The following is a 27,814-nucleotide window of genomic DNA, read 5'->3' on the forward strand; positions in this document are numbered from 1 at the left end:
GTACTTTCCTTCTATTCCTAGTTTTCTTAGAGCTTTTATCATGAAGTGGTGTTGGATCTTGACAAAGGCTTTTTCTGCATACTGGGATGATCATGTGGTTTTTGTCTTTGCTTCTGTTAATGTCGTTTATTACGTTTATTGATTTTCATATGTTGAACCACCCCTGCATCCCTGGGATGAAGCCTACTTGGTCATGGTGAATCACCTTTCTGATGTGTTGTTGGATTCAGTTTGCCATTATTTTATCGAGGATTTTTGCATCAATGTTCATTAAGGAGACTGGCCTATAGTTCTCCTTTTAGGAGGTGTCTTTGTCTGGTTTTGGGATGAGTGTAATACTGGCTTCATAAAATGAGTTAAGCAGTTTTCCTTCCCTATCTATTTCGTGGAACAGTTGAAGGAGGGTTGGTATTAGTTCTTCTTTAAAGGTCTGATAGAATTCAGCAGAGAATCCATCAGGTCCTGGACTTTTCTTTTTTGGGAGACTCTTGATTGCTGCTTCAATTTCATTTTGTGTTATAGGTCTATTCAGGTGATTAATTTCCTCTTGGTTCAGTTTTGGATGATCATATGTATCTAGAAATCTGTCCATTTCTTCAAGATTTTTAAATTTATTAGAATACAGGTTCTCAAAGTAGTCTCTGATGATTTCCTGGATTTCCATGGTGGTTGTTGTTATCTCCCCTTTTGCATTTCTGATTTTTTTAATTTGGGTTTTTTCTCTCCTCATTTTAGTCAGGTTTGCCAGGGGTCTGTCAATCTTGTTTATTTTTTCAAAGAACCAACTTTTTGTTTCATTGATTCTTTGTATGGCTTTTAACATTTCTATTTCATTGATTTCGGTCCTTATTTTTATTATTTCTCTCCTTTTGCTTGTTTTAGGATTTGCTTGTTCTTGTTTTTCTAGGAGTTTGAGATGAAGCATTACGTCACTGATTTGAGATCTTTCTGTCCTTTTAATATATGCACTCATGGCTATAAACTTTCCTCTTAGGACTGCCTTTGCTATGTCCCATAGGTTCTAGTAGGTTGTGCTTTCATTAAAACGTTCCAGAAACCTTTTAATTTCCTGTTTAACTTTATCAATGACGCTTTGATCATTGGGCAATGTGTTGTTCAGCTTCCAACTGTCTGCATGTTTTTTTCTGTTGTTTTTGTTGTTGAGTTCTAGTTTTAATGCACTGTAATCAGATAGAAGTAGGGGATTATTTCTATTTTCTTATATTTGCTGTGGCTTGCTTTGTGCCCTAAGATATGATCAATTTTGGAGAAGGTTTCATGTGCCGCTGAGAAGAATATATATTGTACAGAAGTTTGATGAAATATTCTGTAGATATCAGCTAGGACCATTTGATCTGTGGTGTGATTTACATCTAGGATTTTTCTATTGATTTTTTGTTTGAATGACCTATGTATTGGTGATAGGAGGGTATTAAAGTCTCGTATTCCCAATGTGTTGGAGTTTATGTACGTTTTTAGGTCCTTCAGAGTATGTTTGATAAAATTGGGTGCATTGACATTGGGTGCATATAGGTTGATAATTGTTATTTCCTTTTGGTGTATTTCCCCTTTTATTAGTATGGAATGTCCTTCTTTATCTCGTTTGATCAATGTAAGTTTGAAGTCTACTTTGTCTGAGATAAGTAGTGCTACTCCTGCCTGTTGTCAGAGGCATTGGCTTGGTAAATCTTCTTCCAGCCTTTCACCCTAAGCCAGTGCTTATTTCTGTTGATGAGGTGGGTCTCCTGTAAGCAACAGATTGTTCAAGGCGCTTCCTTTTTAATCCAGTTTGCCAAACGGTGTCTTTTGATGGGGGAATTAAGTCTGTTAACATTCAGTGTTAGTATTGATAAGTATGTGGTGATTCCTATCATGTAGTTGTCTTTGTTGATTAAGAGTTTGATTGTGTGCAGCTGAATCAGTGTTACTCTTTACTTTCTTGCCTTTTCTTCTCCTGTGGTTTGGTGCTGCCTGCCCTTTCATGGTTTTGTTAGCTTTCATTTTCTGTGTGCAGAATTCCTTGAAGAATCTTTTGTAGTGATAGTTTGGTGGTCATATATTATTTTAGTTTCTGCTTATCATGGAAGACTTTAATTGCTCAATCAATAGTTTTGCTGGGTAGAGTATCCTTGGGTTGACATTATTTTCATTCAGTGCCTGAAATACCTCACTCCATGCTCTTCTTGCTTTTAAGGTTTCCATTGAGAAATCTGCTGTGATTTTGATGGGTTTACCTTTGTATGTTATTTGTTTTTTCTCTCTACATCCTTCAATATTCTTTCTCTAGTCTCTGTACTTGTTGTTTTAATGATAATATGCCATGGGAAGTTCTGTTTTGGTCAAGTCTGTTTGGTGTCCTGGAGGCTTTCTGTACCTGAATGGGTATAGTTTTCTCTAGATTTGGGAAATTTTTTGTTATTATTTTGTTGAATATATTACAAGTTCCTTTTGATTGCACCTCTTCTTCTTCTTCAATGCCCATGATTCTCAGGTTTGGTCTTTTGATGGAGTTGGTGAGTTCCTGCATATTCCTTTCACAGGTTTTGAGTTGTTTGAGTAATAGTTCTTCAGTTTTTCCTTTAATTTACATTTCATCTTCAAGTTCTGAGATTCTGTCTTCTGCTTATTCTAGTCCACTGCAGTGGCCTTCCATTGTGTTTTGTATTTCTATTTCATTCTTTTTTTCTGAGGTTTTCCATATCATGAATCACTTTCTCTTTAATATTGTCAATTTTTTATCCTTAATTCATTTATCTCTCTATTTATGGTGTTCTCTGTTTCACTTTCATATTTATTTAGGGCTCCTATGAGTTTAGTTATTTGTTTTTGTGTCTTCTCATATTCTTTATTTTTGTTGTCTTGGAATTTCTTGAGTAACTCTTGTACATTTTGGTTGACCCTGTCTAGTATCATCTCCATGAAATTCTCAGTGATTTCTTGTAGGATTTCTTCTTTCAGGGTGTTCTTATGGGCTTTGGTGGTTCCTTCAGACAGTCTATTTTTGTTTTGTTGGAGTCTGTAACTGGGTATCTGTTTTCTTCATTTCCTCTGAATCCTGTACTAATTTATTTTTTGGGGGAGAATAGCTTCCATCTCTTTTTCATCTTCCCATCATTCCACTTGGTGCTGTTTCTGTCCCTGGTCTGTGTGTAATTTAGTATTAGCTAATTTACAATAGTAAAACTAATGAAACCAAGAAAGAAATAGAAAAAGAAAGAAGGAAAAAAAAGAGAACCAAAGAAATCAACAGGGAGAGATGGTGGACAAAGAAACAGTGAACAAGACAACACTTAGAGAGAAAGAAAAAAAAAATCCAGGTTCAGGTACAATAGAATTTCAGTCTTAGTAGTCCTGGTGTTACTCCTTCAGCATCCAGTCCTCATGTTGGTATTTAAGCAGCAGCTTTGTTGTAGTCTCACCAGGTGGTTTGGTCAGGAGATGAGCTTTGTGAACCACTATCTGCCCTATTTCTGGCAGTGGCTCATCACCCACCTACTGTCAGCCCATCTTCCTTTCTAGGGTTTGGTTACTGAAAGTTTGCATAGACATCAGCTCCTTCCCCCTCCCCCCTTCTCTGGAGCAGGGGCTTGTCAGCCATCTACTTCTGTAGACTTTGTTTACTGAAAGTTTGCATGGAGTTCAGTTTCTTGCTCCTCTTTTCTGGTGTGCTCCATGTACCCTGCCCCCTCTGCTATGTGTCCTTTTCAGTTCCTTGCTTATTATCCAGTTTTTTGTTTTGTTGGTTTTTTTTTTTGCAGGGCAGGAGTCAGTCTGCCCAGGGGGCTATGGTGGTTTATTCCAGGGGTAGCTGTGGGAATACTGTGTGCCACTTATTTGCTCACCTGTTGGTCTGCATCTCCCAAGCAGGTTTGGAGCTGGTGTCTGGTGGTGTGGGAGCCCTCCTGTTTTCTCAGTGTAATGTGGTGTGGAGAAGCTTCGTACAGGCTGGGAGTTCAGGGTGTCATAGAGTTTTGCTTCTTCTTTGTGGTTTTTTTCTGCCATGTGTGGCTCCAGTGTCTCAGCAAGATTTTTGATTTATGGATCTCATGTTGTCTGCTTCCTTCCTCTAGTCACCATCTTGGATCCTCTCTTTAAACTTTCAGCTCCACAAGACACTATTATTAACTTCACTTTATAAATAAAGAGATTGAGGTTTAAGAAAATCTAATTTAATTTTAGGTCACTCACTTACAAACAGAAGTCAGCATTTGAATATAGGTCTCTTGATTCTTGCCCCTGACACCTAACTGCTAGGCTACCAGATTTGAAGACATCTACAAATGTTCTTGTACAAACCCACCACATCTCAGTCAAATACAAGGATTAAGCTAAAAGTAAAATAATTGCTAATGATAGGAAGATTAAAAAGAAGCTTTCTAAGAACAAAAACCCATTGTCATTCAATAGAATATTTTCAGAATGTAGAAAACACATTTTAAATCATTTAATATAACAATCTTAACCAGTCATTCAACATTCACTAAGCATTCACTGAAAAAAATCTGGAAAGTACAGACAGTTGTAAGGAAATAAAAATCACTTGAAACACTACCACCTAATAAAGGCTATTAATGCTTTAGAGGCTGGGAATGTAGCATAGTGGTAGAGTGCTTGCCTAGCATGTGTGAGGCCCTAGGTTATATCCCCAGCACTGCAAAGAAAAGCAAAAACACTTTATACATTATGAACAGACAATTAGTTATACATTCACATGTTTATAAGGTTAAAGTCATGTATATCTTTTTTCTGGCCACAGAGAAAATATGAAATTTCTCATGTTAATTTTCTAAAATTAAAAAGAAAAAAATCCCAATTCAGTTTCTGAATAATGTTCTGGCATTCTGAAGCAAAAATAAGCACCACTACAAGTGTGTTACCATTTTTTTTTTTTGCTCAATTTTGTGTTAGGCTTGAGGAGGAAAAGAAAGAGTTTCACTAAGAATAGGCAATAAAGCGTGTTAAAAGAAAACTAATGGAAAATTTATGCCAATTAAAGAGTGTATATCAAGTATATTAGCCAGTATATAAGTATATAAATTTGTAAAGGAAGTTTTACAAATTAAGATCTGGAACTTGAAGATCTGATGAAGAAGAGGTAAAATGCAGTGATTACCCAAGGAATTCTCTCTTCTAAGAGATAAAACTTTACCATGGAAAAAATGTCTTTTGATCCTCCAACCTCCCCTCATTTTTCCTATTTTTGACTCAGAAGAAGATGAAGGAATACTGGGGATAGGAAAATGATTTGGGGAATTCCCTGAAATTAGCAGGCATGTATCTTCTAGAGAAAACAGGTTCATTAGAAACTCCAAGCCCCACAGGTGGAGGAAGAAAGTCCAGATACCTTCTGTTGCTCAGATCAATTTCTGAAAGAGAGGAATCAGAGTATGTTTTCTTGGGAAAGACCTGGGGCCTTTGATAATGTTAAGCATCATTTTCAGGATGCAGACTTTATTATCAGTCTTGTGATATGATACCTTAACAATTTAAAAGTTATTTACTTTTTGAATAGGGCTATGCAAGCACAAATGTGAAAGTCTCCCTACCACTCCAGTCTCTTGGCCATTCAGTCATTCTTCCTAGTGCAAATACAATGATCAGTGTCTAAAGTAATCTTCAGGGACAGCTGATAGTTGTACAAGCAAATACAGATGCAGCAAGGTTTTGGGGGAAGGCAGGAGCACAAATGGCAGTGTATTGATCACACTGATTGGTAGCTTCCTTTTTTTGTCTTCAATAATCTATCTTGGAGGTTTTTTTTTAAATCATGAGCATAAAATGACTTATGTTATCATTTTTCTGTTTTATTCTTTTTAAATTTCCTCCCAATGTTATAATTTTAATAAACCTCTAATAGTACATAGACTATATATCATAATTTTTCTTTAGTCATTATCAACAAAATTTAAATTGTTATTGATTTTTGCCATTAGAAACAATGCTGCAATGAATAGCTTTGCACATATATCTTTTCAAATAAGTGCAAATATATCCAAGAGCTAAATTCCCAGAAGTAGAATATGCTAGGTCAAGTTGAATGTGCATTTGTAATTCTGACAACTATTTTAAAATAGTTGTCCATAAAAGTTGCATCAATATAACTTGACAAACAATGGGTAAATGCACATTTCCCCTCCTCGATACCTTTACCCTTTGATCTTTCCCATATGATAAGTTAAAAATGGTAACTTTGATAGTTTTCTCTTTTTGTGAACATGGTTGACATCATTTCATCTTTCTTTTTTTCTGTGTGTCATCTGTTTATGTCCTTTGGTTATTTTTTTCTACTGGATGTTGGTCTTTTATTTACTTAATGATTTGTAGGAGCTCTTTATATGCTTAATAATACCTATGTTCTGGGTGCCAATGGCTCATATCTCTCAGTTCATGGCAAGCACTGGGCAAATAGTTTGCAATACCCTACCTCAAAAACACCCAACACAAAAAAATGACTGGTGGAGTGTTTCAAGTGATAGAGTGACTAAGTAGCAAGGATGAGGTCCTGAGTTCAAACACCAGTACTACCAAAAAATATAGTATATATGCACAAGAGCATTCATTACATTAGCTGCAATTACAAAACACTGGAAACTATGTAAATGACCAAACATAATAACTCTCATGAATATGCAGTGGAGTTTTCAAGAAGTTACATGATGTGTGATACAGTAACCTACTGAATAGGAACACATAAGTGAAATCCAGATGTCTTTTATTAAGACAGACATTAAACAGATTTGTGAAAGGATAAAACAATGGTAATTTTCTCTCTAAATTTTTGTTTTGAAAAATAGTTATTTCTGATCAGAAATACACTCAGACCTCCCTGTATTCATGGTTTCTGTGACCACAGATTTGACCAACTGCTGATTGAAAATACTAAAAAAACAAAATTGTATCTGTTCTGAACATGTACAGACTTTACCTTATCATTTTTTCCAAAACAACACAGTATAACAACTATTAATATAGCACTTACATTGAATTAGGTATTATAAGTAACCTAAAGATGATTTAAACTATATGGGAAGCTGTGCATGGATCATATGCAAATATTGTGCCATTTTATATAAAGGACTTGAGTATTTGCAGATTTTGGAATCTGCAAAGGGTCCCAGGACCAGTTCCCCATGGACACTGAACAACACTATATATATATATATTTATGTTAACAGAGAATAGATTTATTAGTGTCTTTCTTAAACAAATTAATCACCTAAAATTCTCATTTTGAGTTTTAATATGATAAATATTAACACATTGCATTTTAAAAGATTTGAACAACTGTGATAAGTTTGTAGTGATTCTGAGATCAAAATATTAAGAACTATATACAGCTCTGAAACTTGTTTATTTATAAAGGGGACAAGAAAATAGGAATTCATGAAGCTATAGTTTTAAAAGACATAGACAGATGAATATATGAATTGGAAAGATAAAAGGACTCTGTTTACCCCAAGGCAAAACAGTAAATGTGGAGCAAATATCAGGGTTGGAAACTGATAATTTTGTAACCCTCATGGTACAGATTGGGATGTAGCTCTAACTCAGTGGAAGGGCACTTGCCTAGCACACTTGAGGCCCTGGGTTCAACCCCTAGCATCACCACCAGGGAATTATCTTTTTTTGGAAAAAATTTCCCTTTTTTCTGCATATGGGTGTTTTTATACATTTAAAAGATGAATAAGGGCCTAGGTTCAATCCTCAGTAGCAAAAATAAAAATAAAATAAATTACAAATAATAGTTAAACAAGATGTATGTTAAAAGAATGGCTGGGTTAGGAATTATAAGATTGCTAATTTTGCTACCTACAAATACTGCCTTCCTCGGGTTTTAGTTACCCTGTAGACAAGAGAAACTATTGACAGGTGCCTATGGCAGGAGACACCAATGGTCCTGAAGAATTCTTTCCCAGAGTCAATACTCCTTCCTGTGTGCATCCACACAGTTCAGGCAGATATCTGGGCAGTCTTTAATCTTTACATTTCAAAGCTTCAAAATTTGAGAGATATGTACCATAGTGGAGTAAGGATTTCCTTTCACCAGTACCAAATCAAAGGTAGTAACCTTGTTTGGCTGTGACCCATAGCTCACTATCCACATTGAGAATTTTCAACCAGTTGTCTACTTCCAACCCAGTTTTTCCCACTAGTGCAGCAACATGAGAGCTGAGAGGAAGCTGAAGGTGACTTTGGACTGGAAAGACAGGTTGGGCTGAATGAGGTGACATGTCTCTGAGATAGTAGTCTCCTTATAAATAAGCAAGCTTTAGGCTTTTGATGCCTGACAGGAGCCCTGGGCTTGGAGGAATGGTAATAGCCAGGATAAGATCTTTACTGGTTTGACTTTTGGCTCTTTGTCACAGTGGCAGCAAGCAGTGCAGCCAAGTGATGATTTTAAGTATGAAAGGCTCCTGTCTGCATGCACAAGGAAGCATAGAAATGTTAATGCATAAAAAATAAAGGTGAAGGCTGTTGGCCTGGAGATGTGGCTCAAGTGGTAGAGCTTGCTGTCTAGCAAGTGCGAAGCCTGAGTTCAAACTTCAGTACAACCAGAAAAAAAAAAAAAAAGTGAAGGCCATTAAAAGCCAAGAGCCACAACTTACATATATTACATTTACCCTCTTAAATTTTGTTACTTTGCAACATTATGTGTAAAATGAAAATTAATTACTAGCATGAAAATAGGAACTCTTAACCTGAAGACCATTTTTACACATGACTAAGATTTTCAGGTACAGCATGTGTTTATTAAAGACAGCTATGTACCTTATCTCTCATCTTTAAAGCAATCTCTTACAGGAGAGGAAAAAAGTCTCAGAGTGATCAACTTATCCACATAGACATGGTCGACAAAAGTAGGATAGCTGACATTTGAATAGAATTGTTTTTCTGACTCCCAAGTATTAACTTTTTTCATTTAAGATTTTATATTTGCATTTACAAAGTTTGTATACGGTATCATTATAAACATCCAATTAAAAAACAACACTTCATATTAATAAACTATCTTAAGCTATTATTTTCCCATAGTGATTAATACTCCTGCTTGAAAACGTGATGATTCTGTTTTTGACATATTCTTCATATATTTATGTGAGCATGGAAGACTGTCTCAGCAGATCTAAGCAGGTAATTTTTCTTAAAAAGTAATTAAAGAGGCCTTACAGATAAGTTTTCAGAATTTAAAAAATTGCCCACAAGCTCAATGAATTAGATAAAATCTTATTAGATTCCCCATCATTATAGGTTCTTCATAGGAATCTTGTTTTATGTTAGAAAAGTTTCCATTATATAGTAATGATAAGTTATTCCACGATGTCTTACATAATATAGTTTAGTCTCTCAGGTCCCAAAACTGAAAGGTCTGAAACTATACCCAGAAAGAAAGTAGAAAAATTCCAAGTGATCTATTTCCCATTATTAGTGTAAATATTTTATGTTAAGTCAATAGTATACCAGCATTCTTTTCTTGACTGAAAAAATGATGAATTTTTCTTGACTTCATTAATTTTTTAAAAAGCCATAAATAAAATTTAAGTCTGAAACCACATGTGAAGAACACTGTATTATAAGAAAAAGTAACTTATTACAAATTTGTGTGTTTTCAACGTAGAAAATAGACTCTTACTTATTGTTAACAAAAGAGTTCCATAATAATATTGCATTCAAACAAAAATTTGGAAACATCTTCTATTCAACGAACAAATATATCAGAGCCTACTGCATTCATCTAGGAAGATTTACAATAAAATATTGAACCGCTTTTCTGATTATACACCCAGATCAAGCATACAAGTTTTAGAAATATCTGGTATTTTACTTCATTTACTTCTTTGCCATTACGGGGGAAAGCAAACATTGAAAACAGTATTATTTTTTTTTTAAGCACAGAAAAAAAACCCATTCAATCATTTATTCTCCAAACTGCAAGGAATTTTTGATTCCCTGAAAAAAGCACACTGACCTCCTCTTGGAGGTAAGCACAAAAAAGAAAAAACTAAAAATGAATGCATGACAATTCATTATCAAAGAAGTGAAAGAGATGCAGCCATTTCAGGTTTTGGGCCTATTTGGGGAAGGGCAGTATTGGGGTTTGAACTCAGGGCTTTGAGTTTGCTAGGCAGGCACTTTACTGCTTGACCCATTCCTCTAGCCCTTTTTGCTTTGGTTATTTTAAAGTCAGGGCCTGCCTGGACAGCGATTTTCCTACTTTTGCTTCCAGGATAGCTGGGATAACAAGCACACACCACCATATCCACCATTGTGTTGAGATGAGGGTCAATGTAAATTTTTCCCTGGCAGGTCTCAAAGTGCACCATGATCCTCCCTATCTCAGCCTCTGAAGTACTGGGGTTACAGGTATTAGCCACCATGCTAAGCCCATTTCAGGTTTTGAGCTATAGGCATCAATTTTTAAAAATATATATTCATTTACTATATTCTACACTTCTTTGTAAAGCTTAATGTATAAAGTATAGTTTACAGTTAAGAATTTGAACATTTAACAAAATAACACAAGAAACATTGGGTAAACTTCAATGAGTACATGTGAATTATGACATGAATTAGCATGTCTTAAATACATGTAAATGAAAGAAGAAAAGATGATCTTTTAAGCCAAATTAAATAGGCTTTAAGATATACCATATGGAAATTGCAGCTTCAAATCAGACTATTTTAAAATAAGAGGAAATTTAAACTGTGGTTGAAAAATATTCATTTTATAACATTTTCTAACTAAAGCAAACAAATTCCAATCTGGTATACCTTTAATATAAACAATATTTTATTCTCTCAAAATTATCACTCAGTGAGGTATAAACCAGTATAGTCAAGTATTTGATTATCACTTTGAAAGTCTAGCTTGCACATTTAGGACTGTCAATAGAGAGGTAAAAAGAGAAACAGAATGAATAATTAAAAATGGTACCCGATATTACTAGAATTTAAAGAATGATAAAATTATGATACTTGTGCAGCTTGGGCTTAGCCCAAATCTTATTTTTGAACTTGAAATGTAGAAGACACAACTGATCATTTGTTTTATTGCTAGACTCAAACAGTTTCATGGAAACTGATTTCTACCCAAAACTTTTCCTAGCAGTCAAGTACTTGGCCATTTATCACAAACCATAGAAGACTCAAAGACTGCACTGTTGGCTACTGTTACTAATTCACAGAATATATGACAGTTTTTAAATATGAACAGTTTAGTGAAAATAAATAGAGTGCATTTATTGATGCATTAGTCTTAATTTTAAAAAATTATCTTTATTAATCCATGAAATTACTAATACCCTTCATTAATCCACTTAATTTAGTTAACCACCAAGCACTACTTATCATTAATGAATAGAAATCTATTCTGATATGGAAAAAGACCACATAATCATCTAATGAAATGTGATAGTTGTCACTTAACATAAATTATACTAATATTTGTGAGCCAGATCTCTGGGCAAAAAAAAAAAAAATGGGTTCAGTTGGCAAGAAGTTGGGGTACCATTAATTTTCAAACTCTTTTCTTTAAAAACATCTTTAATCAAGTTTCAATTTGTAACACCATTGAAGCTCAGCTTCTCTGGCCCATATTACTTTTCCTCCCCTACCTTGCCTTGGAGACACCTCCTCACACTCCTAGGGCTCTAACAGGACCGTGAAAATAATGGATTCAACCACATCTTACACTTTTGAGGTTCTAAGATCGATCTTGAAAATATATTGGTTCCTCAAAGAAAAGCAAGATCTTGTGAATGGCACAAAGACCACTGTATATTTACTTCTGTTCCTTAACATAGTTAAACTCCTGAGTAATTGGTGGAAAGACCATGTAGGATTTTTCCCACAATTCCATACACCAGGAAGGTATAAAGCCTACTTCAATTGTGGGCTATGGGTAGAATGCCTGCTTTTGTAAGTGTGAAGCACTGAGTTCAAACTGCAGTCCCACCAAAAACAAAACAAAACAAACAAAAAACCCCACATAATTGTGGGCTGTGATTTAAGGCTGGAACCTGACTTAAGGCTTGTTTCCAGTATCTAGACAGGATCAATTCAATGAGAAGTCATTCTCTCATGTTGAATAAATAATAAAGCCTAACACTTTTTCCTATTTTGCCACTTCACTATAACCTTTAGGGTCTATAGAGATTAATTTAGTCTAATTTAACAATTTACCATATTATGTGAGTGTGATGTATTAATATTGTCTGACATATTTAGATGAGCAGAGTTATATTTACCAAGTAACAACTATGTATATTGTTCTATTAGGTGCTATTTTTAGTTTCTTCTTTAATTATAGCAACAATCTTCATTTTTATAATTGAGGAAACTGATATGCAAAGAAAATTTTATGGATGTGGAAAGGTGTGTTTTGAATTACATCTAATTTTCACTTGGAAATTTAAGAATGTGTATGAGTATAATCAGTTCCTATGCTACAAAAAACATCTACATGGAATCAGGTCATATTGCCTGCCTTTCTTTCCCTGCTTCTTTTTTCCAACTCATTTGAAAATCAATTTGCATGCATGTCCCACACCCTCCCTTACTGTGTGACACAGAGAAACCTAACTGTTTTGTGACAACAGCACTGCCTATTGGCTGACAAAGGGATTGGGAAAATAGTCTCAGTATCTGCTCCTTACCCTTCAGAAAAATTATTGTGTAATTTGGGCTTTCTTTTCCTTTTGTTCGTTATTATTACAGTTGAATCAAGTCCACTTAGAAATACTTCTCAAAGATATTCTTTTTTCTTTTTAAAAATGTGTACTTAGTGCATCTCTCTTGATTTCACTGCTAATCAATTTATTTTTGTTAATATGCAGCAATTCAGACAAATTACAGATTAAATGGAATTTATGAATTATTCTGCAAATGTTACTGTAATTTATAACACAAATTCTATGGGGAAATATATTGAACTTAAACAAACTGTTTACATGGAACTTTAAGAATTCAACTAATTTTTAGGTTAGGAGCTTGTCATACTATTAACACATATAAAAGCATTAAGTCTTCTACTGTGGTATATGAAGTAAAAAGGAATAGAATGCTGAAACATGTCAATACAGTATATATCTTCCACTACTAGAGTTGATGCATATGTGACTTCTGTGGATCTTATACATAGTGGGATACTCAAGTATTTGTTGATAATAAAGATGAGCTCCATTGCTATTTTGCAGTGATTCCTTAAGGTTACACCAATGACACATCAGAGATCAGCTCCTATTATCTTAACTTTTATCTCTATGATAAAAATCACTAGGATTAATTCTATAACTCTAACCACTCAATGAGCTCCAATCATGAACTTTTGTTTAAAGCAATGCTTTATTTCCTTAGATGCCCTTATACTTCTGTTACACAAAGCTCTGTATCTTTTTCTAATATTGCCATTAGCATCTAGACTCTAAAGTAGTTCTATTTTTATGGGTAAGACCTTTAAGTTTCCATCTATGGAACTTTTGCATTGAAGCAAGGGAACAGGCAATACACTTCAAGCCAAGTGGATGAAGTCACTTTTCTTGCTGATACCAATCAAGTGGGAAGGCAGTTTTGTTCATTGATCTTTGTCCTGTATCTCAGCTCTAGAAACTGCTTCTGAAATCTTGGTTTGAGTTGGATTTCTTATAGGCAGGGGAAAACTGCAACTGTACCATATATACCATAATGATCAGCCCTCTTACCTGACTAGACAGAGTCCACATTGGCAGTGATTCCACCATCTACTGAGATGTGTCTGTAGCCTAATATTGATGTCAACTACCCAGGGTACACCCTTTCATCTCATTTAACTATTCCTGTCTTGTAAATCATCTTCACTGAACTATTCTATGGGTGTCACAGGACTGAGAAAGTTTGGCCTATGTGATCACTGGTTTTAACATCCACTACTCCTGCACTCCAACTACTTTTCCTTTCAAATTTCTCAAATCTTTTGACAGTACTATTATTTTACTAATTTCCTAATTAAAAAACCACTGTTGTTTTGACAGTGTGAATATACTTAATATTACTGAACTTCTAAAGTCCTTCAAAAATAGTTAACATGGCGAATGTTACGTTGCTTTCTTACAATTAAATTTTTTTCAAAAAACTAAAGGTTATTTGTTTAAAACTATTCTTATAATCAACAGTGCAAACTTTTAATAAAATATATGTTCATCCAATATTCCTCTGATTTATTCCTTTTACTTTATATTTATGTCTATAGCCTCATTCAGGTCACTTTTAAAATTCAAAACTAGGAGTTTGAACTCAGGGCTTTGCACTTGCTAGGCTGTACTACTTGAACCATATTCCTAGTCCCTTCCCCCCTTTTGCTTTTATTTTCCAGACAGGGTCTTGCCTTTTTTTTTTGTCTGGGACTGGTGACTGCAATTCTGCTAATCTACACTTCCCATGTAGCTGGGGTTTGGGTGGAAATACCACTCTTTACCTATACGCAGGAATGTAAGTGAAGTCAGCCATAATATAACATCCCTTTAAGTCAGAGCTATTTCAAGGATGGGCACATGACCCCTTTTGGGTTGATCTTCCTAGAACTTTAGCTGGAGTTTCTAGAAAGACACTTTCTCACCTTCTATGATCATGAGATACAAAGGCCATGTAGATCTAGAAGTGCCATGATTAACCACATGTAGAAAAGCAATTTGTGAGTGAAACCAATTCAGTCATACCATGGAAAAAGAACATATCCTGATGGCATTGAGCACTTGAATCTAGTTCAATTTCTGTTCAGTTATATTTCTCAAATTATATTAATTATAGCTGGCTAAGCTACAGTAACAAATAGACTCTAGAAACTAAGTAGCTTAAATAGTAAGAAATGTATAATGTTCTCATGTGACAGTTCTGAGTAGATGTTATACTACACAGCTTTTTCTAGTTATTCAAGAATCCAGGCTAATGGCAATTCTGTCAACTTCAACACATGACTTCTAAGGTTTCCCTGAGCACTGCCATTTCCTTCAGCCAGGAAAATAAAAATCACAGAGGAACACATTATGGAGATTTCTACAGGCTAGGGCAGGAAGTGACTCACATCACTTCAATTTACAATGCATTAGAGAAAATAATAATATAGAAAAGGAAGCTGGGAGATGTAATCTAATTGTGTGTCCAGGAAGAAGGAAGTAGTTTTTGGTAGATAGCTGTACCAAAATACATTCTCTACCACAAATATATTCTTGGATAAAGCCAAAATAATAAAGAAGCATTAACATCAGATCATACCATATAGGACCCCAGAAAAAATGTTTTATTGAATTAAAAGCCTGGTGAAGTATCATTACTCAAAATTTAGTGCTAATAAAATCTATCAAAGGATGTTATCAAGGATATCTGTTCATTATATTACATAGTGTCTGCTTATACAACCAGGGGAGAAAGTCATACCAAATATCACTACTGAAGATAGTTAAAAAAAAAAAACTAGTATCTTCTGGGGATGTGGTGCAATCCTGTAATCCAGGTCTTAGAAGGCAGAGGTGGGAAGATTGCCACAAGCTTGAGGTCACCCTGGTCTATACAGTGAGTTCCAGTCCAGCCTGGAACACACAGTGAGACCTGCCTCAAACAACAACAACATTACCATTATTTTCTTATAGAACTAGGGAAGACTAACAAGACTGACCTAGTGTTACTGAGGGTAGAGTAAGTCCACCTTATTTCCAGATTTATTCCTTATGGTTTTGGCTAAGTGCGGTAAAAAAAATACACAAAATCAAAATAAATTTCAAAAACAAAAATTTTTAAGTCCTACGTGTGTATTATGTAGCTCAGTTGATGTGGAGAAGCTCTCAGTCAGTCCACATTATGGTCAGATCTGCTTAAACTATTGTATGATCTGCTGAGTCTTTTCCCTACCCTTAATTTTGTGAAAATCTGCCCAAAAAGCAAATGGTGCCCCAAAAGCAAGATAAAAGGGAATGTGCTTAATTTAATAAAATGAGATTTTTAGATTTGTTGAAAGGCAGCATGTCTTTAGCAGAAGTTAAGTGGCATTATGGGAAAAATGAATCAAGCGTCTGCACTACAGCACTGAGCTCTATGCATCCTGAACATTCGATGGTTTTCCTTAACGGTGGTCTCCTTAGGACCAGAAACTTACAAGGGTCTGTTGTATAGGAAAAATAACAAACTTTTATGATGTTTAGCATGTAAATGAACCAGTATAAGATATGTGATCAACTGTTTTTCTGGATTGACTACCAAAAATCTTAGGAGAGTGGCTGTGTGGTCAGTTATCTCTAGTGGGTTAATTATATAAGATTTTGTTCTTTCTTTAAAAGTTGACTTTTAAAAAATAAGAAACATGTATTATCTTGAAAATAAAGGAAAATGTGGCTATTTTTGGAACAGGGAAAACAATGGAGGGGATTACATTATATGTATAACTATTATAAACAAATAAAAATGTTTCAAAAATGTGCAGGTAACTAGAGTTTATGTCAGAATCTCCTATTTGGCTCCACTCCCCCCACTCCAACTGGATTTTACTTTCTTCTTTCACTATAATTTTATGCCTTTGTCTGGGAGTTCTCAATCTCATGATCCTTCAGGAAGAAGGAATACAATGAACTTATAACACAGATTCTGTTTGTCTGTAATGTTCTGTTTTTTGGTGCTGGGAATTGAACCCACAGCCTCGTGCTAAATCTTGTAACATGGTTTTATTGTATCAGAACTCTATTATTCTCCCTACACAAACTCAAAATTCTGCAATTCTGCTATGTGTATATACAAATATATATCTACAATTCCAACTCAGGACTTTGCACTTGCTAGACAGGTGCTTTACCATGTAAGCCGCACCTCCAGCCCTTTTTGCTTTGGATTATTTTGGAGGCAGGGTCTCACTTTTTGTCCAGGCCAGCCTGGAACTGCTATCCTCCTATCTTATGCTCCTACCATAGATGAAATGGAAGGTATGCACTTCCACGCTCAGCTTTTTTCCATTGAGATGGGATCTCACAAACTTTTTTGCCTGGCTGACCTTGAATCAAAATCCTCCTGATCTAAGCCTCACAAGTGGCTAGGATTATAGGCATGAGCCACTGGCTCATTTTTTTTTTTTTGGTATATAGCACAAATGCAAAAATTTCACCTTAGTGTCTATACATATTCTGAAACCCTAGTTCAAACACTATACTATTATACATGAGAGAAAGAGAAAAAAAGGCTCAAGTTGTTTCCTTTGTGGATCAAGCAGCCCGGTATCTTTGTCATATGTGACAAGCTAATGTCTTCACATTCCTGAAGGCATACCAAGGTGTATGCTAGGTATAGTTTTCAACATGATAGCAACAAGTCTGTCTCTTTGATTATTACTGTTCTGGGACATACTGGTGGTCTCAGGGGTCAGATGGTTAAGAATACAGATTGATGGCAACACAGAGAAAGTATAAGACAGAAAATACAGTATGCTATGACACCACACAAGAAAAACCAGAGACCTAGAATTGTGGAGTAAAAACAAATGGGAAATTTTCTATTAGAGATACCTACCAAATAAGAAGTCAGGCAGGAACAGGAGGAGGATTATGGAGATTAGAAGGATCATTGTAGAAAATGGAAAATTAAGAGGACAATGGGATTTTACATGGGAAAGTTGGTGAGAATATTTTTGGACACTTATATACATGCTATGTTCTACCATATGTCATCTTTTTTTAACATAAATAGCTCCTACTGAGTTTGACTTTGTTTGGGAATGGGTGGAATTAGAACAAGGAACTTGGACTTTTTCCTTGAGACAAGGAGCCACTGACAACTTTAAAGGAGTAAGAGGTTCAAAGTGTTTTGTAGGCCTTCACTAAGGCCACCCTCTAACTGTCCAACGTATCTGTGATTTGCAAACATATATTATTCCACTCATATTCACAGAAGCTTTGTTTGAAATTATTTTCACTGGTTTTAATGATCAATTAACAATGGGAAATAGATAACAAATAAGGAATAATGAACTGGGGGTTATGAAGACATATAATACTAAAAAAAAGATGTGCTTTAAAAGACAGTTGGGTGGCTGTGCTGAGGATGATTAGAAGAGACAGTATTAGAATAAAAGACTATCACAATATTCTTGAAAGAAGTGTATGAGATGTTATGGTTTCAACTAAGAAATTATGTGTTTTGCAGTAAATGGATAGAACTGGTTGTCATCATACTAAGTGAGATAAGCCAAGCTCAGAAAGACAATTTCACACATTTTTGCTTATATGCAGAATCTAGAACTAAAAAAAAAGGCATGTTTTTAAGAGAGGACTGTTTGGGAGGGGCACCAGCAAGTGGAAGAAGGGGGAAGGGAGAGAGTAATGGGGAAGTAAATTTGATCAAAGTACATTATATGCATGTTGTAAATATCACAATTAAACCCCTTTGTACAATTAATTTATGCCAATAAAAATTATAAACAAACAAATAATAACAACAAAATCTATGGGACCAACTGGATATAGGCTTTGAGACATGGTTCTAGGTGGTTTTCTTAAGTTACTCATTTTTTTTTGTTGTTCTAAATATATTTATGATTTTTATTGATAGTAGTCACAGGTCTTGCTACTGTGACATGTTGTTTACTTTTATAATTACATGCTAAATTTCAGTTACAAGTTAGTGAAAATATAGATTATATTTTCCCTTATCCAAGTTCTTCACTGACCCCTTAGCTTCTGAGGGAATGGAGACTGGTGAAGCCACTGGAAACATTAAGTTATTCATTTTAATCCTCACTCTGAAGTTTAGATATTATCATTTTCATTTTATAAATGAGGAAACTGAGACTTGACCCATAATAAACTTGAGTCCAGGTTGGTAGAGAAATGCTAGCCAATCTGACTCAAAGCCTGTGCATACGTATTTGCTACTATTCATGGTATCAACTAATATGCAATCAAAAGAGTTAAATTGCTTTATATTACAAAAGTGTAAATTTGGGTATAGTGAAAACATCTTGTCAAGACTTCTAGCCTTGATGAAGGATAAAAATTCATGTCTTAATCCTTAAATAGCTTTTCAATACTTGATGAGATGCTAAATTATATGGACCAAAAACAATAACCTGGAAATAATATTTTTAAAATATCTTTCTTAATAAAGGTAACTCTTTTGTTAAATAAGACAGGGCTTATAAAATTCTCTTGTGACCTATTTATAACTTACATAACTATGTTGATTCAAATAATATATAATTAGAGGCTATAATCCACAGAGACATATTTGATCTTTAAATTGTCAAATCAAAAATTTCTATACATATTGCAAAGAATACAAAACTTTGATATAAATTTGGCATAATTTTTTTGGATGCTACCATATATTGATTTAAAAAAAATTATACCTTGGCTCCAACAGACAGATGATAGTTATGGATAGTTTTACCTTGCATGTTTATGTCAAAAACAACTTGAGACACAATCACAAAGCCTGAAAAAGTGGACCTTCCTCACTGCAAATGGTCTTCTGCCACCACCCTCTCTAATTACTGAGAACTTGGGTGTTTATAAGATCTGAAACATGGTATTTTACACTTCCTGATTGCCTGTAGCAATAGGATGAACAGCATTTAAATTATAGTGAAGAATGACAATTCTCCCCCAAAATGTCTTCAGGAAAAAAGCCTATAAACATTACAAGAGGAACTCTTATTTGAGCATCTGCACTAAGACCACCTTTGCTGAGACTGGGAATTAAGGTTATAAGACCTTATCTGGGAGATAGTTTTTGACAAAATTAATATCCTATTACAAATCATTAAATATTTCCACACCCCCTATCTGTATGTAAATAGTTATCCAACAAGAGCCTTAATGTTATATTGCTAATGTCTCATTCTTCACTTCATATAAAAACAAAAACCATACAAACCTTTGAAATATTTTGAGATATACTGAATTAAGAGTAGCCACATTTTAAAAAATAGGACATATTTATTATGCTATAGAACAGACTTGGTCCCTGTTTTCCCAAAACACTAAAATAGCACATGGCATAGTAATTTAGCACATAATGTAAATTGATACATGTAATCAGCTCTTTCCAAAATGGCTGTTTTAATTCTCACTTTGGGAATCCTTAAAAACTGACACTCTTAAATGACCTTTATTAAAGTCACCAACAAATGACAAAGGAAGCTACTGCAGAAAAATTTAGTGTAAAGAACACCTCAGTTCCTAGGGCATGGGAAGGTTTGTAAGGAACTGTACTTGCTTTGCCTCTCTCTATCTGAGCTACGCAAAGTCACAAGCTCACTTTTACTGAGGACTCCTAATTTGAGAAAATAATTCTAGATTTAATATTGCAAGTCTCACCATAGAAGAGTAGCCACATTTTAAACTCAATCTTTATAAAAAAGCTGAATCTCAGTAACACTAACCCTGGGATACAAAAATAATTTGACGACCAAGTTATTTGGCATGAAATGCTATTATTATTTGTTTTTTCTTGCTTTAAAATGAATAAACAAACAAACATCTCAGCAAAACCCCGCAAATTATAAAGGGAAGAAATAGCCAAGGGAATGAATTTTTAAACTTAGTTCCAGTATACATTAGAACTTAAAAAAATACTAATAACTTGGTCTTATTCAGAGACACATGTAATTTTGGGATACGGAAGAGAATGGATTCATTCATCAATAATGCAATTTCGAAGAAGAAAATGTGAAAAGAAACAAGTCTTTTTTTTTTTGTTTAAACTTCATGTTTAGTAAATTGCTTTCGAAGTAAGCTTTGTTCTTTTATTTCATCTGCCATGGAGTAAGGACTACACAATCATTGACAAATGGCCACAAAGGCTTTCCTTTCACCATGGTGACAATATATACCCTTACATAAATGCCTGATAAGATAACTCTGGCATACATGGCATCACAAAACATTCCATTTTATTCCTTTTACTTTTCTTGAACTTAGTATCTCAGTAGGAAGCCTTACTGGTATGACATTATTCTGGGAATAGCTGGATTGGTTCTTCTTTACTTGTGGGCTCTGTACCAGGTTAAAAATCTTACCCAACAAAGACAAGATTCTCATCACAGTTTAAATAATGTGAAACACCAAAGAGAAGAGAAGAAAATGGTTATTCTAGCCCTTAGGTCCAGTGCCAGCATGCAACTAGGGCAAACAACCACTAGCTGGTTCAGAAATGGCTAAAGTCAACCCTTAAGGCATTTGTCTCAAATGCCTTAAGCTTTCTACAAACAGCTAAGATTACTTTGGAGTGCCTGTACACCAGTTATGCTGACAAACAAACATGGAATGAACTGAGGTTTCTTGTTCTTATTGTTGTTCTGTTTTGGTCTTTTGGTTTTTTATTTTTTAGACAATTATTTAAGGGCATAGACTGGACCTGGACCACTTGGCTCTGAAATTACCAACTTATTTTTTTTAGTATTAGGCTCCTGTGCCCCAGTTTCCTCCCCATAAAATAGTATTCCAAAATATTTTAAGACAAAACATGGTCATAGGCTATTTCTATATCTAAAGTATTAAGAAAGGTGCTTGACACTAAGGATTACATGTGTTAGCTTTGTGAAGTTAGTTTGTATCAGTGCTTTTCCTAGAGTAGGAGACTAGCAGGACCACTGTGTGCCAGGTTTTGACCACGCAGTATAAGATGGACCACTGTTGTGTCAGGTTTTGATTATGTCAAAGATCTAGTATAAGATTATGTCTAAGATCTAGCAGATCGGCTGCTGGAAGGGAAGGGTAGGTAAGAGGAAGTCCTGATGCTCTTGAAGTTCAGACTAGTCTTAGCCCACCAATAGAGCAGGTGCATACATGGAAAGCAATAGTGACGTTAGGATCAACAGATCCAGAAAAGCTGGTTGAGAGAAAGGTCAAAGGAGAAATAAATGTATCTGGGAGAGAGGCTGTCTCAAATGTAGTCCCCTAGCAGACATTTGTTACAAAGATGAATCTACATATCATCTGAAATCTACAGTTAAGTTTACACTGGGGATTCAGTCTTGATGATGTACATTCTACTGGTTTGGACAAATTTATAATGGTACGGTTGCACCATTATAGAACTGGTTTCATTGTACCAAGAATTCTCTGTGCTCCACCTGTTCACCAATGCCTTTCCCCAACAGTTGGCAACCATTGATCTTTTTACTGCCGCTATAATTTTGCCTTTTCCGAAATGTCATACAGGTTGAATCATATAGTATGTAGCCTGTTCAGAACAGCTTTTTTAATTCTTACTAATACATATTTACAGTTCTTCCATATCTTTTTATTGCTTAGTAACTCATTTCTTTTTGGTGCTGAATAATAACCCATATCTTGATGAATGTAATCATTTTAAACTTGGCTTCTATTCCCCAGGCTTTTTCATAAAACAGAATTCCCCAATATACTTTTCAAAGTAGAACATAATCTATCTACCTTTTTGTCTAATACATTCATTCATACAATTAAAACACATAGGATAAAATGTACATAAGGAAAAAGATCCCTTTTCCATGAAGTCCAGTTTGCTGAGTTTCTATCTCTGTATACAGACAATAGTGACCTCACTTTACTAGTTTATTCTTCCATAGTTTATTCAATACAAAGTCAAGATAAGTGTGTGCACACATGTGCACACCCATTCTTTTCCACACACATTCTTTTGTTTTGACATTAATGGCTTACACTAAAAACTATTCTGTACCTTTTCTTTTTACATAATAATATTTTAGGTACCCTTTTTTTTTCAAATTATTCATAAAGCAGCCAGACATAGTGGTATATGTCTACAATCCCAGCTACTCTGAAGACTTAGTCTGAAGGATCACAAGTTTCGGGCATGCTGGGGCTACATTGTGAGTTCAAGGCCAGCCTGGGCAACTTCATGAGATACTATCTCAAAAATAGAAAAGGGATGGGGATACAGCTCAGTTATAGGGCACTTGCCTAGCATACGCAAGGCCCTGGTTCAATTCCCAGTACTGAAAAAAATTAAATAAGGTATATCCTCATTATGACTTTATACAGCTGCATTCATTGTGTTTATATACCATAATTTATGCAAATGGGTCTTTAATAAAGAACATTTGGGTTTAGGAAAAATTGAAATTATAATCATGGAGATATTTGTTTGTAAAGAATCACCAAATTTTGAACAAAAGTTAAATATCATTTAAAACAGTGCTATCAAAATTAGTGTGTTAATTCATGTACTCAGAATAATAGTTCTAAGTCCTAAAGTGCAAATATGCTTCTAAAAATGACTCCAGCACCTTCATGACAAATCTACTTACCTGGACTGTTACATTGGGTTTGTTATGGAAAATTTTATTCATATGATTCACTCACATGACATGTCAGGAAAACCGTCAGGCATCAGGAAGCATACTTGGCTTGCCCATGGCTTCCACACAGATTTTGATTCATGGCATGTGAAAGGATTATTGGAAAACAAAGAAAATAAGTAAGATGCCCTTAAAGTCTTCACTTTTCTCTAGAAAATAAATGAGAATAAATGTCTGGAAAGAATGTCACCTACCAATTGAAAACAATGTCTCTTTTTCTCCTTATTAGAAGATAATTTGAGTGTTTGCCCATGAATGTACGAAGATTTAACAATTACAAGTGATGTTTATTTACCCTTTGGATAAGCTAAATTCTGGTTATAATTCATAATTCATTATTTTCTGTAACTAAGAGAATCACACATTTATGTTTGCCAAGTTTAAAATTTGGCATTCTTTTATTGCAGTTCTGACCCATTTCCTATAATGAATTAAACAATTAATATCTCTTATCTACAGTCTTTCTAAAGAAGGACAAAAATTTAATACAAATACTGGGAATCTTTGCATATTAAAATTCACAAAAAATTGGATAGGTGAAAACAACCTACAACTACCTCAAAGAGTCATTAGTGCCTCTGTAGGTAGTATTTCTCTTGGATAAGAAATATTCAAAGCAACATTTTAAATCTACTTCAAGGGCTACTTGAATCTACTTCATGGATTAAATGGTAGAGTGCCTGCCTAGCAAGTGTGAGGTCCTGAGTTCAAACCTCAGCACTACAAAAAACAACAAAAATTACTTCAAATTAAAGAGAGAAAACAATAATACTGGTAAGTGGAGAATGTTTATACTGAAACATAAGAATATTATTTAATGATCATTTTTCATATCTTAGAAATTTAGGCAATGTTTATAAAGCCATTCTTTAAGAATAAAAAATTAAAATTTTATATATCCACTTAGATGATACTTTTAAATATCAGTTCTTTATAAAATACCACGTTACTTAAATTACATTTTTTAGTCTTTACCAATCTTCAAATTATATTTTAAGTCTTTTTTACTAAAATGTTAATCTTTATACATGATCTATACTTTGGACAGAATTTTGATAGTTAAGCAGTTATTTTCAGAGGCTCTCTATATTAGAGGAAAATTATGACAAATTGAATATTCTCTGGAGATTCATATTGAAAGCCTTTTAGAGATTTCACTTATTTTAAAACCCAGTTTGGATCTTATTTTTCACAAGAATGAAATATAAAGGTGATAACAGTTACCTTTGCTAACTATAGAAATCCAAGCCTGGCAATTATATACAACCTCTTCCATACAGAATGTCCTATGGTTATTTATACTCCAGTCTTCCTCAAGTATACAGATTGAATAAAAACCAACATATTTGTTCATAAAGAACAGATCTGGGAATCTTAAAAAATAAGAATGCCCATAGTTATATAGTCACAATATTTGTGGAATACTGAATTATGTGCTCACTGTACAGAATGAGTATTATATGCTTCTGCCTTCAAGGACTTTCCAGTTTGGTGAATGGAACAAATGTGTGAAAATAAAGTTTATAGAATCTTGACTGTACAGGATTCCTAGGGTTGCTATAGCAAAGAACTAATACTTGGGTGGCTTAATACAATAGATATTTATAGTCTCAGTTCTGGAAGCTGGAAGTCCAAAATTAAGGTGCATGCAGGGCTGTGCTCTCTGAAGGTCCTAGGGAAGAATTTTTGCCTTTTCTAATGACTCCCAACTTTCCTTGGTGTTTTCTGTCTATGGCTGAATCATGCCAATCTCTGCCTCCATTTTCACATGGCCTTCTTTCCTGTGTGTCTCTGTATATCCTTTCCTTGTCTTTTCAGGTCACCAGTAGTTGGATTTAGGGTATACCCTAATCCAGTATGATTCCACTTTAATTATATCTGCAAAGACCCTTATTTCCTAATACATTTTAGGCAGTGTAAATTTTGGAGGAATACTACTTAACTCATTACATTGTCCATGAATGCAGAAGAAAAAAATACTTGTGTGAACTTCATGCTCAAATGTTCCATAACTAAGCAACTTATTAAAAGTTCTTCAAATGTTCAGTTAGGAATTTTATAAATCTTCAACAAGGATCTAAGATGATTTAACAAAATGTCCTCAAAATTCCAAAGAGTTATTACATCCTGATTTATACTAATGGCTTTTCAAAGTTTAGACCATGGACTATTAGAAATAATAAACTAAACTAAGAATGACTGACCCACCCATTCCTGCTTGCCCAGCATTCTGCATGAAAATTAAGGGAAAAGTTGATTTTTCTCTATAATAAGTTGTCAATGAGATGCTGTGGAGTTTTGCTGTTACTTTTTAGTAAGTATGATTACTTATTCTTACCAGAAAGAACAGAAATACAGCCATAATCATTAAAACAAAAGACTGGATATCCAATCACTGGAAGATTCTTAAAGATACAGAGGGCTCCCAAATCGCAGTTGGACAATCAATGACCTAAATTAATTGGCAAAACAAAGGCTATATTATGACTTGTATTAAATAATACCATACAATACCAAATAGTACTTCTGTGGCAGAAAATGATAAAATTATTAACTAAGATTGCACTTGAAATTTGGGCTTCCTAATCATTTTCTAAGAGACAGAAATATTTCTTTAAAGTTTTTGATTTTAAAAAAAAGATGCATCATAGCATTCATGTTTTCCAGTTGTTTTTGAAAAGAACTATTATTTATTTATTTTGTGTGCTTTATAAAATGTCTGATAGATGTTACACCTTTTTCGAAAAACACTAGTCTTTAGAAAACAAATTCTATAATATACTTGGTACAAATACAGTTTCTTCCCATCTCCTTTTTCAACAGAGGCTTAAATAATGCAACTACAAATGCCACTTCCTTAAATATCTGATGGGTCTTCAGCACTCTGGCATGTGGTAGCTTTGTCCCCAAGCTTTTTTTTTTCTTTCTTTTTTTTTTTTTTTTGGCTGTCAGCTGTGAGAAACAGTTTTCTACCAATTACTGTCACAATATGAATAAATTCAAAACTGAAAATATAAGCACTGAATATTTTCAGTAAATTTATCTTAAAAGTACATTAAAATAGGGATTTAGAATTTAAATAAGGAATTTAGCAAGTAATAAGGAAGAAACATCACATCATACTTAGTCTTCTATAAATATAAATACAATAGGAGATAAGCAAAAAGCATTCATGCAAAGAAGAAAAATAGGAAAATGACAACAAACATATGATATGAAATGAAAGAAAAGTTACAGCAGCCAAAAGAGCATCAATTAAGAAACATGACCTCAAATATTACAGAGCTTCTGGTTTCCCTCCTTTCAGGATGATTAATTATTACTTAAAAATTTTTTTAAATGATATAGTTTGTATTCAGTTCTTAATCTAACATCAGTTTCTTTTAGTATGTGACTCTAAACAAACCTTAAGCAAGCAACTGATTCCTAACATGATTTTCTTTTGAAAGGTATTAAGAAACATGCTAAAAAATTAGCAATGTTTTTAGGTAATCACTTAAAAAAAAACCCTAAATAAACAAGATACAGTTGGCTTTTATTCTAAACTGGTCTATGCCAAAATTCTTTTTTTTAGGGGAGGTGGGGAATAAAAAGTCAATCTTTATAGGAATGATCAATAAATACAGTTTGAGTTGGCTATGTGCATATAATCTCAATGGTCTGGTGGGTCAATCTTGTTTGGTTAGAACACTACTCCTCATTTTTTAGAAGTTGTGTTAGGGATGGAAACCAGGGCCTCATGCATTCCAAATAAGCACTCTACCACTAAGCTATACCCAAGCTCAGGATACTGTTCCCCCAGTCAGTGAATCAGTCAGCTTTGACACTGCGAAGATTTTGCACAAGTATTTCCAGGAAATACTCATTTCAGAATAGGCATTATAGTACTTTCTGTGTATTCCCAATCTTCTCAAATCCTTTTTAAAAATATTTCATTCTTGATGGTCAATATACACTAGTGGTTGCAGTTTAACAAACTCACAAAGAGAACACGTGGGCCCAAAAGTCATAATTGTGCCATCACCGACATACCTCTTGTCTCTTGCTCTCTCTCTCTCAGTCTCTATCTTTCTCTTTCCCCCACTCCACTCCTTTCTTATCCATCCATATTTAATCAATCAAGTTATGCTATCATTTCCTTCCTAATGCCCTTTGCAAGTCTGAATTTTTTACAGCTCCACTACCACCCTTCACTTCAGATAGCACTAAGTGCCTACATAACTGCAGTAATAATCACTGCCCAAATAATCATCTGCATTCGAATCCATCGTCAGAATGATCTCCTTAAAATACCCCTTCAATCATACTACAGCTTTTTCAGAGCTACACAGAGACATCTCATTGTTTATACCATTTTCCAAAATACGTTTCATAGAATACCAGAGTTATACTAGATTTTAACCTGCTTCAGTTTTAAAAGGAGTTGAGGGAAATGAAATGGATTCTGTTGCAAAGTCATTAACAGAAACAGTCATTTCTTTGTAGCAAGATTTTTCAGAGCTT

The 27,814-nt window shown here is 34.3% G+C and overlaps 1 protein-coding gene across 1 annotated transcript in view; it reads right to left on the bottom strand.

The window, feature by feature from the left end:
* Ndufaf2 (NADH:ubiquinone oxidoreductase complex assembly factor 2) overlaps positions 1-27,814 on the bottom strand; it is a 181,408-nt gene that overhangs the window by 91,656 nt on the left and 61,938 nt on the right. The gene's annotated exons all lie outside the window — the stretch shown is intronic.

Source organism: Castor canadensis, chromosome 6, assembly GCF_047511655.1.
Source record: "Castor canadensis chromosome 6, mCasCan1.hap1v2, whole genome shotgun sequence".
In the NCBI taxonomy this organism is placed as follows: Eukaryota; Metazoa; Chordata; class Mammalia; order Rodentia; family Castoridae; genus Castor; species Castor canadensis.